General features: G+C 40.8%; 1 long non-coding RNA gene across 1 annotated transcript in view; it reads right to left on the bottom strand.

Moving 5' to 3' along the window:
• The window catches only part of LOC119889106, a 28891-nt gene extending 17665 nt beyond the window's left edge, over positions 1-11226 (bottom strand). Inside the window, exons 1-2 of the long non-coding RNA XR_005442003.1 lie at positions 10991-11226; positions 2417-2495 (exon numbers count right to left, since the gene is read on the bottom strand). This is a non-coding gene — a long non-coding RNA (uncharacterized LOC119889106). The remainder of the gene's footprint in view (positions 1-2416; positions 2496-10990) is intronic.
• Between the last annotated feature and the right edge of the window lie 8762 nt (positions 11227-19988).

The raw sequence follows: 19988 nt of genomic DNA, 5'->3' as shown, positions 1-19988 counted from the left end.
GGGAAATGCGGTTGTTTGTTGTCCTGCCCAGAGTCAGATGAGAAGATCAATATCAGTTTCATCTTTGTGTCTCCAGTACAGACATGGCCTTATTGTTTGTAACTACTTGGCAAAGTTGGCAAAGTTCACTCCTAACTCATTAAACGATGCAGTAAATGTGTTGTGTGCACCAGTACCTTCATTTATGTGACTCTTGTGACTTTCGTTCGTTTCCAGTTTGTTGTGGCAGTTTGTTGCTTTATAGGTTGAAGTGGGAGAACAGTGTTAATAAAAGTTTTGTGTGAGTATGGCTGAATGCGTCTCTTCCAATCCATGTGGATGCGTGATTGTATTAAAAGAGCATTCCACTGGTTTATCATTGCACTCAGCCAGTCCTCATCAGAAAAAGTGCCGTAAAGTTTGATTATGCAGCAGCTTATTGTGATGCATTTTTTGTTACGCCTCTAGTGGCAGAAGAAGTCAGGTGACGTAGTATAAAGAGTGACAGAGTCCATGTAAGGAGGAAAGTCAAAGTTGACAAACTTCAAGATAAATGACTTACACCATGTGACCAAACCACCATCTTTCATAAAGCCAGTAGTTTTGTTGCCTAAACCTAACCAAACTACGGCATTTTTACAACATTTTAACCTCACGTTACACACTAAAGCCTGTCACTGGACTGATACTTGCCAATGCGCGTAGATGTCGTTTTGGGACACTTGACAATGGACCTATTTTGTCTTTTAGGTATGAGGATGTGTTGTTGCACTAATATAACATTGTCAGACTGAATGACAGTTTAAAACAAAGGATCAAAAATTGAAGCAACCAAACCAGACATATTGTCTTATTACTATTTGTAAAATACTGGCGCCTACTAGTGTTGTAGTACTTGAGCCCGGTCTTGGACTCGACCGCATTTGTACTCAATCTCGATTTTATTTCAAGTCCAGTCAAGACCATAACTTTGGGAATATCAATAAATTGCTTTTACATGGTCTGATTTATTTGTTAACATCCTAACTTTGATTGGATGTAAAACGTATTGCTTCAAATGCAACCAATAACCCTAATTAAAAATGTGTTGTTACCGGTAACGACTGTCACCCCTCCCCGCGATGGTATGCATGAAAAAGGAGCGTTGAATAAAGATGCTTATGTTCATTTCAGCTCTTAGTGTTTATATGTGGGCGTTTTAATGGGAATGTGGATCTTTCAGATCAATCTGAGAAGTACCTATGATCTCGTTCCACATTTTATTATTGTGTGTCATGTAATGTGGGGAACTGGTCTCGGTCTTGACTCGGTCTCGCCCTCCCTCGGTCTTGGTCTCGGCTTGGTCTCAGCCCCTAAAAGTCTTGGTCTTGTCTCGGTGTCGATAAACTCTGGTCTTGGCCTTGACTTGGTCTCGGTTTGGGTGGTCTTGACTACAACACTAGCACCTACATTACCCAGAATGCAACTGAACCGCAAAACCTTGTTTCAAAGTGTTTGTAAGATACTCAAAACAGCTGATTCTTCTTTCATAATTGTGCACAGGAAAAGGATTTTTTGTGCCAGTTTGCGTCACGGGACCTGCAACACAGAGTGTGGCCACTGTGTCAGAATCATCACAGCCCAGTGCTGTTCTTGAGGGCTTTCATTGACCTTCATGGTGCTTTTATCAGTGAACTGAAGAAAATGAGTCAGATCAGCTATGTGATTCATTATTTCCATCTCTACATTGCAGTTACGTCCATCTTTAACCCAAAGGCTTGTTTTTGTGGGGGTCTGTAACAATGAGTGGCAGCAGCACATGTAGATTACAAAATCACAGCTTGATTGACATGCATCTGTGCATTTCTATCATTTTCTATTAGTATAAAAGTGTCAAGTACAATGACTTCTCTACAAAAACAGTATACTATGATAATCAGTTTAGTATTATGTCTGGAAATGGGACTAACATTTTTAAATAAGTGGGATTACTTGACTTCAGTAACACCTACACCACAAAAACTGAGCCTTAAAATATATAAGTACTGTATACTGACTAACAGTAAGTGATGTATGGATAGTGTACTTGTACACAGCGGTCACATGATGAAATCTACAGAGTCTTACAATACATTTCCAAAGAACGGGCAGCATGTTGTTGTACTGGCATGTTAGGTATAAAAAGCAATTAATTATATATGCAAACCCTGAAGGATGTTCATTAAAATTTCTGCAAATGAAATTAAACAAAAAAAACTGTCTTGCAAGATGAATCCCACTCAGAAAGAGCTGTGTTTTTACTGACCAATATTACCAATATTAATAATAATAACCTGAAGAAAAAAACACCTAGGGAGGAAAAATAGGAATGTGTTCAACCCCAAAACACTACACAGGCAGAATGTAGATGACAATATCCATTGTTTACATAGAAATGAGATATAACAGAATAAATTACCTTCTCCTGAAAGATTCCAGCTCCAAGAACACGAGGCTCGTACTCTGGCTGTCTCTCTGAGTCCGACTCATTAACCCAACTGAAATGGAAAGCACGAAATCAACCAGTGAGCTCCCTTTGAAACTTCTCCCAAACACACAACAGTCTACACACAGTAATCTCCCCACCATGAATTAGAGATGGGCTTATGAACTCATAATGTGAACAGTGACAGCCAAGCCCCACGGATGGTGTTTCTGTTCGTTAATGAGGGGGTTGAATCAGGACTGGGCCGTGTACTACAGCATCAACACCATGCTTGCATCGCTCTGTGCAGCACAAAGTCTGTAGGAGTTGTGTTAAAGGGGGGAAAAAAGTAAAACAACAAAAACCGTTATTAACTGTTAAAAGTTAGTGCGGAATAAAGAGGCTGGGTTACAGTCATTAAGATTCTGGCTCTGGCTCAAATTGCAAGTTGTCGGCTTCAGTCAGGTCAGACCGAGAGCAGAACATGTTCTCCTCACTTTTAAATAGACTTCTTAGCCGTGTTAGCAGATTTAGTGACAATACAGACAGTCTGTCAGTTCAACGCTTTAGTCCAGGGTGAAAAATCTCAAAACCTATTAGATGGACTGGCGGAGAGATTGGTACAGAGAATGAAGAAAAAGAAGGATCTGGTGATCCTCTGACTTTTAGGACTACCAAAAGGTTAAAGTTTCCACTTGCCCATCACCTCAGGTCAAGACAAAATAACCCACAAACAAATGAGCATGTTGTTTCTGCACACACCATTCAACTTCTCTACTCAACCCGTTCTCACTCCCCGACTCAAACTGATGCCGACATGGTCCAGACCCATGGGCGGGCATCTGGGGGAAGCCAGACGAAGCCAGAGGAAGTCAGACGATGTATTATAAATAGCGACAAAGTGCGCGTATGGAGGTCGTATGGTTCAAACCCAGGACTTTCACACAGGAGAAAGGCGTTCCAGTTGTAAAAATAAATGTTGAGTTGATAGTTAAATAGCGTTACTGACTTACATAAATTTACTAACTTTACCCCAAACCATTATCTTTGCCTAAACCTAACCAAACATCAACCCTTTTTACAACAGTTTTGAGGTGTTAAAAATCACGTGACTTACGTAACATACTGAAAGTCCGGTGAGCCTGTCGCTGTATATACAGTACATGTCGTTATGAGACACTTGACAATCACCCTATTTTGTGGTTTAGGTATGAGGACGTGTTGGTTTCAGCAGTTATGAAAGAAGGGTTCCATAGACATTAATTCTAGTTCAGATTTTTCAAATGAACAAAATGGAGTAACCAATACATTTGTCACATGGATAATATTAATATTATTTATAATTTATGTAGAAAAATACACATTTTAATCTGTAATACTGTTGGGGAATTAAATCTGTAGTATCATAATTTATAAGATAATCACATGCTTTGTATGAAGTAACTCTTCAGCCGTTAATTAAATTAGTTGGAGAAAAATATTTCCCTGTAGAAAAGCAGCATAAAATGGAAGTGCCCCAGTGACGTACAAGTACCTCAGAATTGTGTTTGGAGCTAGACTGTCAGCACAGTGGGGGCGGAGCTTCATCGTGGGCCCACCTGCTACAAAGACATATTAACCAAGTTTACATGACCCCAGACTGACTCCGAAAGTCCACAGAGTCTGTCTGCTTCGCTGCTGCTGGAGCAGACTTTCTACTAAATGTTTGTGCTCACACCAGATGTGCTGCAGTGCGTCCAGGAAGCGTCCCAGCGTCAAGCAGCACTGCGCAGATGAACCGAGCAGTAAGTCAGACACAGTAACGGGCAGAGAAACGGTCAATTTTCAAAATAAAATACCCGTTACAGAATTCTGATCGTATATCAACAATAAACACGGTTAAATCAGACAAAAAAGAAACATTTTTACTACGTAGCTACTTAATCATAGTAGAAGCACAGAAAGCAAGCACTAATCACCAAATCAACTACATCTAACCTGCTGAGCTAAACTTCATAGTCCACGTAGTGGGCCCCCTACCAGTGTGGGCCCCGGGTCGGCCACCCCCAAGCACCCATGCTACCTCCGCTTAGGAGGTCTAAGTCTACTTAGGCTACGTTCAGACTGCAGGCCTTAACGCTCAATAAAAATTTTTTCTCCGGATCCGATTTATTTGTTTGACAGTTCACACTGTTGTTTAAGTGCGGCCCATATCAGACGCCAGTGTGAACTGTCCGCGGCCTGAAAGTGACCTGCATGCGCAGAAGAATAACACAACGCCACACACACACCACGTTGTTGTACCGAATTAAACAGCAACAGAGGTTAGCTCTGGTTTTTTAATTTTTGGGTCCACTGAAACTTCAGTGGTCGTGACTTCAGGCGTATGAAAGGGAATTTGTGAGCAGATGATAGCCAAGTAGAGAAGACAGAGAGCCTGAACATGTTTAATAGTGACTTTTGTGGAACTTTTTTGTTCACCGCGGCTCCGTCTACAGCAGAACTGTGACAACAGCAGCTCTAGAGTGACGTCAAAGTCGCATCAATTCTGACCTGAGTGTCCAGACTGGGGTCGCATTTAAAAAGATCCGACCTGTGTCGGATTTGGACCACATATGAAAGTGGCCCAGAACTGGAAAAGATCAGATTCCATGTGACTTGGCCTGTCATGAAAAGATCAGATCTGAGTCACATATGAGCAAAAAAACGAATGTAGCCTTAATTATTTCCCACCACTAGCTGCTTTACCAAACGGGGTACTTCTCATTTTTCTGTAATATGAAGCATAATATAGCATTTAAAAATGAAAATGGAGTTCATCTGTTTCTCATTTGAAGAACTAACCTCCCCAGCTGTAGCTCAGCAGGAAATGCTTATTTTATGAAATATACATTTTCTTACAAAGGTGACTGGGTACTGTTACTACTAAGTTACAGTTTAAACATGTACTGATGGCTGTAGTTCACCTGCTTTCTGTTTGACTGACTGCAGCCGTCCTCCTTCAGCATCACTCATAAGTGATGTGTTTCGGCCTGGAGGACTGTCACCGGTCAGATGCTTTTTGTTTGTCACATTATTTCTCTCAGTAAGCCTTAGGCGCCACTGTGCTGTGAAAAGCCCGGTGGGCGGCAGCTGTTGTGGAGATACCAGCCAACAGCAACAATCCTTCACCTGAGAGAAGAATTTCCTGGCTCATCAAAAAATAAATACCACACAGAATCTATTCAGAATAATGAGCACAATCTGACCAAAAGTCAAAGATCCTTCTGTGTGTCGTTTTGTTGAGGTACATCTCCATTAGACATAAAACAGTATTTCAGAAGCATTTTATTGGTTGAAATTCTCATTATAGCCGTCAATAAATCAGAGACTCTGAAAAGAATCATGTAGCTGTGACTGTCTCTAACTTTACCTATCCTAGCTTTCTAAAGAAACAAACAATTTGTTTGCTATGTGACTCACGTAAAATGAAGTCCATTTTATGTGTATAGACAGATCAAAAGAGGTCCAGCTAAAGATGTTTTCCATCATCCAGTGGAAGAATTCAACCATAATTAAAAAAGCAGCTTTTTGTGGTCATTTCTATTTGTTGACCTTGAAAGAAATATTCAGTATGTAGGAAGGTATGTGTATACAATGTTTGTGTATTAGTTCATTTTAGTGTCACTTAATTTGTATTAAATCAGTACACCGTCAGTAAGCGACAGTGTATTCATTTTGTGCTGTCCTTGTCCATCTACCGTCCTCTGTGCATTTTGTATGTCAGATTGTGCACATCGAGTTGTGTGCGTCCCCCTACTGCCAAAAGTGCCAACTAGTGCGGCAAATCACGTGACCTACGTCACTTGACATAAACTTGTACAGGCTGCATCGACAGCATCACACGTCGGCCTCACGTCCAATCTGCTAGCAGCTTGGGTTCACCGGTCGACATGCACACTATCACTGACTTAGGTTTAGCCACACCCTCCTGTTAAGGTTAAGGTAAGGGCCAATTTTGCATTGGGTTTGTTCCGTGACCTGGAAGCTATCGTAAGTAGTAGGCCTAAGTGGTTGTGGGCCGCATACCCGGAAGACAGGAGTTCCGAGTTGTAGGCTACATCCAACCATCCGAAGATGGAAAAGTGCATCTTTGACCTGTGCGTTCTTACAGTGTTGTTTTAATTCTTGGTCCAAGGCAAGCGCTTTTCAACACCCAGGGTACCCCTTTAGTGTCATTTTTACACGCTCCCTGGTCAAGTTAGCAATGCTTAGAAACAACAAATATGCAATGTCCGATTAGAATTTCAAAATAAAACGCTTGCTTTACGAAACATCGCGTTGAAATCTTTAACGTCATTTTTTGTTGAAATATGCCATAAAGTGTTGTTGTCGTCAATCACCATTTAAGTTACCATTGGCTATTAAGCCTATATTCTGAAACCAGCTATGTTACTAGTCTTGTGAAATGATCAAAGTTAGGATAATGTTGAAATGTGTAGGCTAATGTTATATAGTATGCTCAGTTTGCATGACTTTTTGTAGCCAGTATATTGCTAGCCTTCTGCAATATCATTTATTAATTTTACTTCATTCACACATGGCCTGAGTTAATGTAATGTATTATTTACACACAATAATTGGGATTCATGTTGATAAATATAGGTGTGGGCAGGAGGGTGAGTGTGAGCAAGCATTCTCAACATGACAACCATTTTTGCAATCTTGGTAATATTTCCTACCGTGTTGTCTACCTTTAGATGGCCTGAATTAAAACAACACAGTAAGAACGACCAGGTCAAAGATGTGCTTTTTGTAGTCCATCTTAGATTAACGTACAAACTCCTGACTTCCGGGTATGCGACAAAAAAAAAACAATGCAAAATTAAGGAATAAGATTCAAACACATGTATTTTAATTTCCGATTTCCATCTATAACACATCAGAGACAATCGGATAACAAGATTGGGTTTTTTTTATATCAAAACGAAAAACTGGTTGTTTTCAGAGTTTGGTCTCATATTTCAGAGATCATTTTAAAGAAAAGATGATTCCTTCACCACATTACCTGGATGGTAATGTGTGTGTTTTTTCAAGGTAAATATTTTGGCTACGGGCCTCAGGTGTGCATATATATCTCAATTAACTTTTGTTTACACCAACAGGTTTTGTTTCACCGTTGTTACTGTATGTTTGGTGTCAGCCTCGGTGGGCTGTGCACACTGTGAACATGACATGAAAATAAAGAATCAATTAATCTTACCGTCTAACACAGCTGCCTGCCCGTTTCATATCTGCTTAGAGGAGTGAGGATGCTCCTCAATGAAATGTGTGCATTTAAAAAACAACTCTGATAGAAACAGACATTCAGTGTGTACGCGCAGCTCTTAATGCGACAGGCATCACTGAAGGAAGAGTGAGGTAATGTGGCGTGCCGCATCCTCCTCATCTCAAACAGGGCCAGGCGAGCCCTCCTGGGATGGGGGTTCAGTCCCTGGTAATAAAAGGGTAATTAGCTCCCTCCCTTCCTCCCCCCTCTCATCATGGAGCCTCACCCCGAGAGTCTGCCTCCCGTCTAATACCATCATTTCCCCCGATGAATGTCGGAGCGCGATGAGAGCCTGTCAGGGGACGCTGTGGTATTCATGATGGAAATTACTGATGTTCACAGTAATGATGTGAAAAAGATATACCCCGGACCTCTCAATAGACTGTTCATTCATTTGGATATGTCAATCAACCGACGCATCGCCTCGTGATGATAACTCTTCACAACAGAAAAATTGCTCAAGAAAAGTACAATTTCCTTCCTCTCATGTAAAACACAAGTTGTTTAGTTTAATGAAAGGTTTGATCAGGATGAACCGAGCTGTACTTGAACTGTAGAAGGCTGAAGGCTGATTACACTGCTGAGGAGCGGAGGAGCGGCTGCCGAGGCTTTTCAGGCTTTTCAGACCAACCTGCTGACACAGGACCAGTGGTGGTTCAGATCCTTTCCTTAAGTAAAAAATACCTCACTCTAAAAATACTCTGGTACAAGTAAAATAACTGTATTTAAGATGTCACTTAAATAAAAGTATATAAGTATAATCAGGAAAATGTACTAGAATTAAGTATTAAAAGTACTCAATGCATAATGGAAAATGTCCCCTGTGACTGTTATACTATTACATAGCACATGAGATTTTCATTACTCATGCATTAATGTAAAAGCGGGATTTACTGTTGTAGTTGGTTGAGGTAAAACCATAGGCGTTACTAGACCTTTTTTTACTGGGGCACGTGCCCCTGTATCCATGTGCTGTGCCCCCAATGAAATTTTCAAGACCGCTTGGCGTCATTTTGGACGTGAAGGGATCCGCGGTCAAGTTAGCAACAACTGCAAGGGCGTCATTTTGTGTTGAAAAGTGGTGGGGACATCAGAGATCAGATTAGGGGCATGATGAAACACTTGTGTCACAAGACCTGATGATGCTCAAAAAAAAGTTGAGAAGATTTTAAACACTATTTTGAAGATTTTATTATTGCATTCCTGCAGCAACATCAGTGGGACCAGACCATACAGCACACGGATGTGATGGCGCTCCTCATAGGCGCACATCATTTTAAAACCAGACAATAATTATCTGTCTCTCAGTGAAGGTTTAGTTACAACTCTGGACTAATGCAAGATGGAAAGCAGTGGATTCACATTGACTATTAAAATGTTGATTAGTAGGGCAGACTGGGCAAAATGGATGTACATCTTTCAGTAGAAAATAAACATCACATAAGCCATGTTTCCATCCAACTGTCATGCGAATTTTAAGCGTACTTTTGAAGTGTCACAAAAACGGGGGAAAAAAGAAATTGCGAAATATGTGCGTTTCCATCAGCTGGTCTGGAGCGAATAAACCAGGCTACGGCGAGCTTAGTTACGTCAGTAGTTGGCGTTATACATGACTCTAATAAACAAGACGTCTGGGTTCCAAACCAGAAACAAAACCAGTCGCATGAACCTGAGGAAAATGGAGAGAGGTCCTCAGAAATGTGTTTCAAGCGGGCAAGTTGCTACCAGCCATGTCTCCGCACGTTATGGGAATATCCGGTGTTATGCCAAGTTTTGCATGCCTGCCAAGAATTGCATGCACCTCCAAATAATGTATGATGCTTTGGCAATATTGTTGTTACACATTCATGCCAATAAAGTTAATTTGAATTGAATTGAATTAATGGTTTTAAACGCTATAATATCCTTTGTGGGGTTCATCAATGGGGATAAATGATTCAAAATATGTGTTTTATGAACATTTAGAGTCGTTTATTTTATTACACTCAGTAGAAGCAGCATTCAGTAAAAATATGCGGTGATAACACCGTTTGATCAGTTTGCAGAGCAAAGGATCCCCCCCCCCCTTCTACTTCAAAATGCGCATTAAATCACGTTTAAGGAAACACAGTTATATTCATGTCATAGTATAAATGCTATGTTCCTTTTGATGTATAGTAGGAAACCTGGGGAGCCAGTTTGAATGGGACTGAGGCAGCTGACAACATTAATATCTTGCAAGTATTGATTTTTATAATTTACAGGGGCTATGCTGACGTTTGTCAGTAGAGTAGATGCTGGATCATAAGCCAGTACAAGCACAGCTGATCCAAATCCAGTACCAGCACAGACCCAGTCCAGACGTTTTTAGCAGGTCACACAGACCCAGGTGAAACACAGGCAGCTTCAGCCAGTAAAAGCACAGCCAGAGGTCTACAGGCAGCATCAGATACAAGCAGCTCAGACCCTAATGGAGATTGAGATAGTGCGCAGAGGTCCATTCAGATCAGCAGGGTTATTTTCTAGAAGAGGTTTCCATTCAGGTTTATTACAGAGACAGAAAGTTGTAAAGGAGAGGTAGTAGTGACAGCACTGCAGTGTTAGGTGGCAAATTGTTTACATGGCTCACAAGTCAGGTATGAGGGCCTCATGGCAGAATATTTCTTAGGTGGTACCACAGGTGTGTGTGCTTAGGCTCTGGTCAAAGCCATTTCTGACAGTGTCAGTATTAATGGGCTAGTGAGGCACATACTAACACATTTCATACACTATAATAAAAAATATATCAAACTCAAATCAAAAATTTACATAGGGAAAGAGGGGGTCTGGGCCCCAGTAGAGCTTTATGTCTAGCAACGCCCCTGGGTAAAAATATTTCCTGATAAGAATTTTGAAAATAGTGACAAATGTTGTCACAATTGCCAAAAGTGACAACTTCACAATGCTTGTTTTGTCAGACTAAACCTCAGAATTATTAAAAAACACATTAAAATAGTCAAAAACAAAAGCCGCAAATTATCACAGTTGTGCATCTGGAACCATGAAATACTAGCTGTACTAGTATAAACTGTTGACTAGTGTAGTTTTTAACAAAACATCTTTTTTTTTTTTTTACATCTTCATATGTTTTGTGTGTAAAAATGTTAATTTGTAAAGTATCTTGTAACTCGAGTTGTCAGATAAATGTAGTAAAATATAAAGTACAATATCTCCCTCTGAGATGTAGTGGACTAGAAGTAGAAAGTGGCAAGTACAAATACCTGTAATTTTTACTAAAGTACAGTACATGAGTAAATACTTACTGTCCACCACTACACAGGACCAGTTTGCTCAGCTGCTTGGTGTCATCTCATGTTTCTGTTAAAATTTGCAGTTGAACTCAGTCTAAAGGCTACCGGTGACAGCCAGCTGACTGTGAGAGGAAATGTCCAGTCAGAAGTCGTTCTCAATATCTGCAACAAATTAAATCAAAACCTGTAAAGATTTGGCTGTTCCACCTCATCAGTTCCCAGTGTTTCCTATGTTTTCTCCTTCGAGTGTTTCTGCCCGTTTACTGTCAGTCTTCTGTGTGTGTGTGTGTGTGTGTGTGTGTGTGTGTGTGTGGGCGTTGGCGTGGGCGTGGCGCTGCACTCTCCAGTCTGGGCAAATCACCAAACCACCTGTGGCTTCTCTGCTCACCTGAGAGTAATCCCACAATCAACCCCTACAGTTTATAAACCCCGGCTCTACGCTTTCATATTTGCCAGGTCATCTGTTCACTTCCAGTGGTATTTGTGCTACAGCCTCACAGAGAAAGCTACGTTTTAGAGAATGGAGATTTTCTTGACACCCTGTCTTTTCTCATGCTTCAGGTTTTTGGTCACAGAGCTTGGAGAGTTCTGTTTCTTCTGTCTTGTTTGGTTTTTGCCTCGTTTCCACCTGCCTACTCACAGAACTTCACCATCTGGAGCTGCTTCCTGTCTATTCGTTGTATTAATATCAATAAATCCTCTGTGACTTCTCTTTTTTTACAACTGCCTATGTGTCTGCATCTCAGCTACAAAGTTAAACAACCTCAGAACCCAGCGTCACAGAAAAACTTAAACTTTAGAACAAAAGATAACCGTCCTCTGTCAGATACATCAGTAACTTCTGATGGTTGGAGCAAAATAACAACTCCATCCCAACCAGAAATCAACTAACTCTCTAATAACATGAAGGCAAAACTACATTTCTGTCCGATTATCAGGCTAATTAATACAACAAATACCGTAAACATAAAGGGGAAGCCCAGTTTTTAAGTCATTGTGAACAGAAGTGATGGACAAAACTAAGAAAGAAATACAACAGAGGGGAAAGAATCTCAAGTAACAAAACCTGAAATTAGTGTTGTAGTACTTTTGATGGTCTTGGTCTCATCTCGGACATTGATGACTCAGGATTTCATTTCAAGACCATAACTTTGGGAATATCAAACTGCTTTTGCATGGTCTGATTTATTTGTTAACATCCTAACTTTGGATGTAAAATGTATTACTTCAAATGCAGCCAATAACCCTAATTAAAAATGTGGTGTTCCCGTTAACGACTGTCACCGCTCCCCGCGGTGGTAAGCATGGAAAAGGCGCTTAAGTTGATTTCAACTCTTAGTGTTTATATGTGGGTGTTGTTGTTTTTTTTTTTTTTTTTTTTTTTTTTTTATGTGAATGTGGATCTTCCAGTCATGTAATGTGGGGAACTGGTCTTGGTCTTGACTCGGTCTCGCCCTCCCTCAGTCTTGGTCTCGACTTGGTCTCAGCCCCTAAAAGTCTTGGTCTTGATAAACTCTGGTCTTGGTCTTCACTTGGTCTCGGTTTATGCGGTCTTGACTACAACACTACCGGGGGGAAAAAAACATTTAAAAAAAAAAAGACTAGAAACACTCAAAATCAATGCCAAAGTAGTGATTAATCTGAGCAGGTGGCTGATGTTTAAACACATCAGGATTCAACTGTAAGAGAAGAGGAATGAGCAAGATACCATGAACAATAAGCAATGAGCCATCAGTAGTGTAACTATTAACAAACTTGTGACACTTTGAAGTAACTCTACACACTCTGCAGCCGTGTTGTTGGCAGAGCACAACGCTGCTGCTGCTGAAGCCCTCTGAGATATTTGTACCATCTCCGGACGCCACGGCACAGACAAAAAAATAATTACATCAAAAGAGTTGTCGGCTGTATAAATGGTGTTATAACTCAAATCTAAGAGATACCAGATGCATTATTATTTTTGTAGCACTACTGTTCAGCTACACTGTAGCCTGAAAACAAAGGCAACAGAGTTACAGAGTGGTGGGTGATGCAATTTGGGGGATTTTATCTGGGCGTGAGCAGACAAGACGAAGGAAAACAAGATAAATCAGAGGAAGGAAAATGAATTAGAGTGTGTGTGTGTGTGTGTGTGTGTGTGTGTGTGTATCTGAAGGCAAAGCGCTCACATCTCACACTCCATCTCAGACTCAATCTTCACCCAACACACGGCTGCCTCGGCGTGCCCAAAATGACACACACAGTAAAAATGCTTGACTCTAACTAGGTTTGAAGGTACTCTAAATGTTATTAGTTCTGGGGAAAATATCAATCTTTTCCCTGGACACTAGGTTTTCTTGCCATAAATGAGCACTGAATTTAATACCTGTGACAGCATTAATTAGGTAGGTTTAAATACATACAAACTGGCACACACTTAGAATTGACCTGCTGAAACCCTTTAAGTATTCAATCACAGTCTCAAATTAACAACCAGAATACACAACTGGAAACCAATATATTGTCTGTGTGTGTCCTTGAGGTCCTCATTAAAGGAGACCTATTATACTTCATTTCCAGTCTTATATTGTAGTTCTGTGACTCCTGTACGGCAGCTTTGCATGATTCAAAGTTTCTGTCTTACTGACTTTTCATGTTGGCCTTCATTTCAGCCTCTGTCTGAATTAAGCTGTAGATGCTCCTGTCTCTTTAAGCCCCCCCACCCCCAAAGCACAGTGTCTTCTGATTGGCCTAGACCTGAAGCATGTTACCAGGCTGTTGTTGCCAACCGTCTGTTTTTCACAGCCAAAGCAGAAATCGTATTCTATTGATGTAGTTTTTTTTTGTCCCGGTGACCAGTAAAAGTGCCGATCTGGCTCTCTCCCCGTTCATTTAGATAGGAGCCTGGTCTTTATAGTCCAAAATAGCTGCCCGGAAGCGTTGCCAAGATGGCGGCCGAGTGCCAGGACTTGCCTAAAAGGACTTTGGCATAGCTGTACTGAGCAAATGACCATAAATGGAATAACGGCTCCGTGTCTTAGGACAGAGCCAGACCGTTGGTAGAAAAAGCAGTTCAAAACAGAGCTTTCAGAACAGGAGGAAATCTGAAGTTTTTCCTCACAGGGATTCTTTTAAATACTTTAACCTCATTATTTGAAGTTTTGACCATGTTTAACATGAACATCCAACATTGTAGATAAGACATAAAATATGGAAAAGCATAATAGGTATCCTTTAAACATTTTAAATCCAGCATTGTCTATGTCCATGTTTACTACTTCGCAGTGGTCTTCTACCCTACCTTTGCTGGTACACTGATGCACACCTTGGCGTGTTACCACCACCTGTCGCTCAGGGAAAGTGTGAAACTATTGGCAGGACTATGTATCGCATCACCCAGGATAAACAAAACTGTCATGTAGCTGAAATCAAATGTCCTTGCAGATTTATAGCATGGGAAAAAAGTTCTCAAGTGAATTTCATCAGTACTCATTTCAGTACTTTCTTACTGACACACCAAGGACAAGAGAAATCATTCTGTTGGTGCAGAATCCTTCTGCTTTTGTTAAAAAGGGGTAATTTTTTGCAGTGGTTTTGCTAAATTAAATAGTAACAGACTACCTGGTAAACAGATTTTTCTACAGTGTATCTGGCATGTGTACGTGTAAAAGTGGAGAGTCAACCCTCATGCATATGCATGCATACGTAGGTAGTATTAAATGCAATGCATGCAAGTTCTAAGGACACACGCACTGAGTACATACAAACATATGCATGATGGTGCATTAGCATGCAGTTTGCAGCGTCGCGCGCCCACAGAGCCACTCAGACATGTCAATCTCCCCTCCGAGCTTTTCAAGCAGCTTCAATTTCGTCTGATCTCAAAGATTTATGAATTTGGAAGCCAGCAGATAACACATCCCCTCATATCACCGTTAAGCCTGTCACAGCGCAGCGTTGAAGGGGTGGGGGAGGTGGGGTTCCTCCCTTCATGAGCATGGACAAGCACAGCTGCTGGAGGACGGGGCTGTCAGCCAATCAGACGCTGCTGTTGCCACTGACTCTCTGGCTCAAGGCCGCAGATTATTTCAGCCTCTCAAACTGCCTTTTCCCCAAAGTGTCCACCTGACACTGAAGGAAAAAAAATCTGGATGTCTGCTGAACGTGATGTGAGCTCCCAGATTGAAGTAAAAAACATTAAATTTATGGTTTAAATAAAAGCAATCCAATCTGGCCGGGCTGACATTTTGCCGGGCGGCTCGAGAAAGGACAAACAGAGATCGGAGGCTGCTATCAGATCCACAGAGGGAACTTTACAGAGAGAGATCAGGGGGGTTCAACATTTGAATTTCAGTGAACATACAAACACACATTTATTTGACTTTATGGATTTATGCATAGTTGGCCAAAGGCATAAGCAAAGACGCCCATTCAGGGCCTCATACACCCCAGTATGGCCCCTAAACCAGCATGAAAATGAAAACAAAACCTTGAAAACCTTTTTCAAACATTGTGCTTATGTACGTCGAATAGAAGAAATGAATAATGCAACTCAATGTAAATGTATTTAGTCCTTGAACAATTATTAGACTTATTAATCTCATTGCCAAGTAAAACTGCAAAGTCCTGTGAGCTCCATCGCCATGCTATGTTAGGATTTAGATTTAGAACTTTTTATTAGTTTGTGCTGTTTTTATCTTGGATCATCTATTAAAGGTAAACAGTATTTATCACTTAGGGCCCTGCTTTCGTGGCGGGTCAACGACACAGCGGCAGCAGCGCTCCAAGCGTTGGTATTTTTCCGACCTTGAAATGCTCTTTGGTCTACCAATTAAATTCTTTATATTCCAAGTGTTGCTTGGTTTTTTTTAAATCTATTTTTCATTTTTTCCATGTACCTTGGAAGCAGGTGAAAGTTGTGCCAGAAAAGAAATACCTACTGTGCTTAAAAATGCTCTTTTCCCATCTGTGTGGTATTTTAGTGCTCAGCGCAGATTTGTGGTCTCAAAGCTGGAACCAAAACTAATGTCACACCATAGATTTAACAAAGCTGTACCAGAAGCACAGAAGACAAAATCTTTGTCTACAGGCTGGGTAGTTCTCTAAAATGACTTGTAAACTGAGTCGCCCTTTTTAAACTTGGTTTAAAACCCAATGAAGATCTCACCCTGAATGCTACTGTAGTAAAAATAAACACTAATTTGAAAGCTTTAATTGGAACTTTTCTTGTTGAGGTGTTTGTCTGATCTGAACTGTAAACTGATTTTAGTTAGAAAGCTTTTATGGATTTTTATTCCGAGATCATTACATTTGTTGGCTTTGGATTTTATGGATGCGTGTACTTTTTGCGAGCGGTGCTTGTATAATGCCGCCCTTGGTGCCAAATTAATCGGTTGTAATGGAGACAATACAATTTAAAGTTGAAACTTGGTTTTTCTCTTTCTTGTAACAAAGCTTTGTGTTAACTGTCTCTGAAAAGAATCGCGGGGCGACCCGTCAGTGAGGCAGCGTCTCCATCCTGACAGAGGTTTGAATCCTTCACCTGCTGTAGCTTCACATCAACATTTCTCTCCAGAGGTGACAGTTCAGTTCTATCTCAAGACCTTCAGCTCAGAGTGGAGTATGAACTGAATGTTCAGTTGTTCTTGTCCTGTTGACTGTCTGAACTGAGGCCTCACTCCTGTCAGTGGACTGACACTGTAGTTCTTCTACAGCACAAAGAAAACAGGATCAGGGATTAGCATGGTTTCCGTCTGCTCTGCAGCCCAGCATACTTGCAGTAACCAGCTCAAAGCAGCCTGAACTCTTCTCACCACTCACAAAGATGAATATATGCTACAACAGAAAGGTATTACCTGGAAGAGGACCTCTTTTGGTCAGATTCCAGTTTGAAGACTTTGGGCACCTTTTTTTACTTTTTCTATTTAGTGTAATAGAATAGAAAATGTATGAAGCTCCAACAACAGCCATCTGTGTATTCCACAAGTTGAACAAGAAAGTAAGAGCAACTGTTTTCTTTATTTTGATACCTGTTAAGTTCCTCTTTTGTGGAGCAGTTAATACTCCCGACAGAGCAGGGCTATATCAAATCAGACCCAACAAAGCTAATTTATTAGCCATTTCCTCCAAACTCCCTCAGTACTGTCGAGATAATAAGCAATTGGTCAACTGCACGCATTTGAATGTCAAAGTTCAAGCAAAGCAAATTTTATAAATGTATCAAGAATTGAACATGCACACCGAAAAAATGTTCCATTGAGAGCTGGTCTGTAGTTGCATTAATGCATGAGAATCATTTAGATATACAACAGACTGACAAACAGCTGTTGAGTGCATCATTGGCTACTTTGAAACATTTAGTTTTACAAGCTTTTTGTGTGGTTACTTGTCTCTTATATTTTGCATCTTTATTTTTCTCATTTTCCTGCAGAGTATTGTTATAATTTCTGTGCTCACTTTACTTTATGCCTTCTGTATTATGTTCAAATAAGTGAAATTTAAAGTGATACGCTGAGCTTGTTAGCATACGGTGGCTTATGCATCCAGCGGACTCAGAGCAACATGAGCATCACATTGGAGTCGTGTTCAGCAGATGAATAATCTCTCTCCTTTTTGGCTCTGGTTCGGTCTCCACCAACTCATGAGGAGAAAATATTTGTCTCTTTAGTTGATAGATGGTCCATTCTTCACCAGCTATTCTGTCTGCTGTTAATTAATAATTATTAATAATTCTCTGTGGGTTCACCACTATGAGGGATATACACACACGTAATAACTGTATATATTATTTATTAAATGTTGATTAGCTTCTTTAAAAAAACTAAAATGAACTTGAGAAAAATAACAATTTTAAAACTTCCTCAATTATTCACACCATATACTTAAGTATAAAATGGATCAAAATAGACATCAAACTATCCGGCATGTCAGTCAGAGATGTTGGATAATCCTGACTAAATGAGTTCATACTGCATACCACCCAAATAGCAGAGCTCTTGACTTTTTCACCAAGGCCCATCATGTACTGCTGTTAAAGTACAACCCGCTCCAGCTTCACCCAATCAAGAAAAAACAAAACAACTCAAGGATTTCTCTTCAGTGTTGACACACTCGATATAACAAACAGCCGGCTGATAGTGAAGGAGAAGTGTGAGGAGGATCAGAGTGAAGTGAAGAGAGCGGGAGACCGGCAGAGCCTCTGAGCTGCATGCAGGTAACACCAATGTGCATGACGCCGGAGTTTACCGTCAGTGCTCTGACTGATGTTTCGACAGAAAGATGCTCCGCTCTACAATGGCTGTTGACCGGCCTCTGTTTTGACAGTGCTCACTGCTTTCAAAGAACAGCAGTTTTTCTTTTTGTGGTGAGGTAGATGTGTTTCTGCAGTGTCCTTCACTCTTCCCCTCAGGTTTCCTTTGATTTTCTGCGGCAGCGAGTGTTCAGATTACAGCTCCCCGACACGTCCATCGCCCTGAGCGAGCGTCCCGTTGTCTACTGTACCTCTGAAACTCAGAAACAGGCAGGTCTGGCCGGACCGCAGCATTAAAAATATATATCCTGAGAGGTTCAAGGGGAGTTCAGGCCAAGACAAGACTGTTCAAACATTTCCACTATGAAAAATATGATTGTTTACCTCAAGGAAAGTTATTACTGCTCATTTTATGGCCCTGAGATAAAAAGGTCGCGAGTTATCACAATATGCTTTCTACCTCAATTTCTGCATGGAGACCCTGTCAGAGCAGTTTCACTATTTTAGCGTACCAGAACCCTGCTGCATTTATATGCACAAAATAATCTGACAAAGGACAATAGCCAGAAAATTAATATTTCCTGTCAACAAATCCCTAAAAACCCTGCCAACAATGAACTTATCCTGATAAACGTACAGCCTGTGTTGCCAAATCCTGACATAGCATATTCCTCTGTATACACAAATAAACCTGCAATCAGGTAGACTAAATTCAACATGTCCTCATACCTGAACAACAAATTAGGTCGATTGTAAGTGACTTTAAAACGACATATCACCATTGGAAAGTACCGGTCCATACCAATGCAAAGCATGACAGATGTAGGAACCAGGCCCCCAGGTGCAAAGCTCGGTCGTGACGGGATCATTTGTTAAAGAATTATTGTGAGATCAGGTTCAGGTATGATGAAGACTAACATAGCATTGTTTATTGAGCCTGGCTTAGGAGATACAGTGCGAGCACACAACATGTGAACACTTCAAATGCCAACACCAAATCTGAAGGATCCTTCCAAGAATCTACAGCGATTTTCCAGTTTCACCCCTCTATACAAGAGTGAAGAGTCTATTGGCTATTAGTTCAAATCAAGACACGCTTACACTGACACAGTCAGTCTGTCTGCAATGAAACAAAACAAACATAATCTAGACCTAGCAAATGTATAACCGCATCATTATCAACTCAGCTGAGTCAGTCAGAAACCAATGAGGACGGAGTGGTAATGGGTTGTTAAACCCTCCGATGCCGAGTGGGAACCGATGCCGGCTTGTTGAAGGCCTGTAACCCCTTTCTTCCATGTGAAACTAACACTCACCATTCTCTATTTCAGCGCAGTTCATACTGTTATATTGTCGTAGATACTGTATACCAATCCACCGACCTAAAGTCATAACTCCTGCACAGATATTTTATTTATTCCAGAGTCCTGTGCACTATGCTTCATTGCACTGTGTGTACATGTATGCATGTATGTGTACCTTTATATCACATCCACCTCCGACATGTACAGACTCCTGCATCCTTTGCACTCTGCTCACTGCACTATTTGTCAATATGTCTATATTGTTTTTGTTCATAGTGTGTGTGTGTGTGTGTGTGTGTGTGTGTGTGTGTGTGTATATGTGTTGTGTGTGTGTGTGTATATGTGTTTACACTGAAGTCTGTCTGATTTTATTTATTTTTTTATTATTGTATAAGTAAGCACGTTGTGAGCAATGTACAATCCTGAGTCAAATTCCTCGTATGTGTACACATACCTGGCAATAAAGCTGAGTGGGGAG

Source organism: Micropterus salmoides, unplaced genomic scaffold (genome assembly GCF_014851395.1).
Source record: "Micropterus salmoides isolate LMB-PRFRI ecotype aquatic unplaced genomic scaffold, ASM1485139v1 Ms_hic_scaffold_5, whole genome shotgun sequence".
Lineage (NCBI taxonomy): Eukaryota > Metazoa > Chordata > Actinopteri > Centrarchiformes > Centrarchidae > Micropterus > Micropterus salmoides.
The sequence above is the reverse complement of the archived record's forward strand: the minus strand, read 5'-3'. Positions and strand labels throughout refer to the sequence as shown.